This window comes from Cebidichthys violaceus, unplaced genomic scaffold, assembly GCF_023349555.1.
Source record: "Cebidichthys violaceus isolate CVI_PGR_0920_01 unplaced genomic scaffold, fCebVio1.0.p SCAF_20, whole genome shotgun sequence".
In the NCBI taxonomy this organism is placed as follows: Eukaryota; Metazoa; Chordata; class Actinopteri; order Perciformes; family Stichaeidae; genus Cebidichthys; species Cebidichthys violaceus.
In genome coordinates this window covers 9205251-9205804 of record NW_027176373.1, presented here as the reverse complement: position 1 = coordinate 9205804, position 554 = coordinate 9205251, and positions in this window count along the sequence as shown.

Genomic DNA, 554 nt, shown 5'->3' with positions numbered 1-554 from the left:
CCTCTGTCTCGGGTTTGTTTTGTTTTTCTCCTTCCTGACGGGTTGTTTGAAAGCGCGTGACTGCCCGACCACGTGGTGCGCCGCTGGGCGAATAGGAGCAGAGCCCCAAAGCTGGGCGAAAACATTTCACCATTCTCATGTAATATTGTAATAAAGAGAAATACGGAGGTTAGTCCACGTCCCAATATCTACTTTGTATCGTTAATACCAAACACCAGTAAGAAATTATCAAAAATATACTTAATTTTCTATTAAGTTATTCAGTTAGGGTTTTCTGTAAAATATGAATTCCCACATTAGGTTATGAATGCTGTTTCATAGGGATTTCCAGTATGCCATGAATATAATTCTGGTGTAGACATATACAATAATTATTGACTTAACATCATTGGATTTTAAATGCATTAAGGTACCCTGTGGAGCTTTGACAAGTAGCACTCTAGAGCACATGTTTTTGTGAGTTGATCTCCTTTTTGTTTGATCTCATGCACAAGGGCACACATGCACGTGTCACCCACAAGTGGTTTCACACTTTGCCGTTGATTTACTGGTGG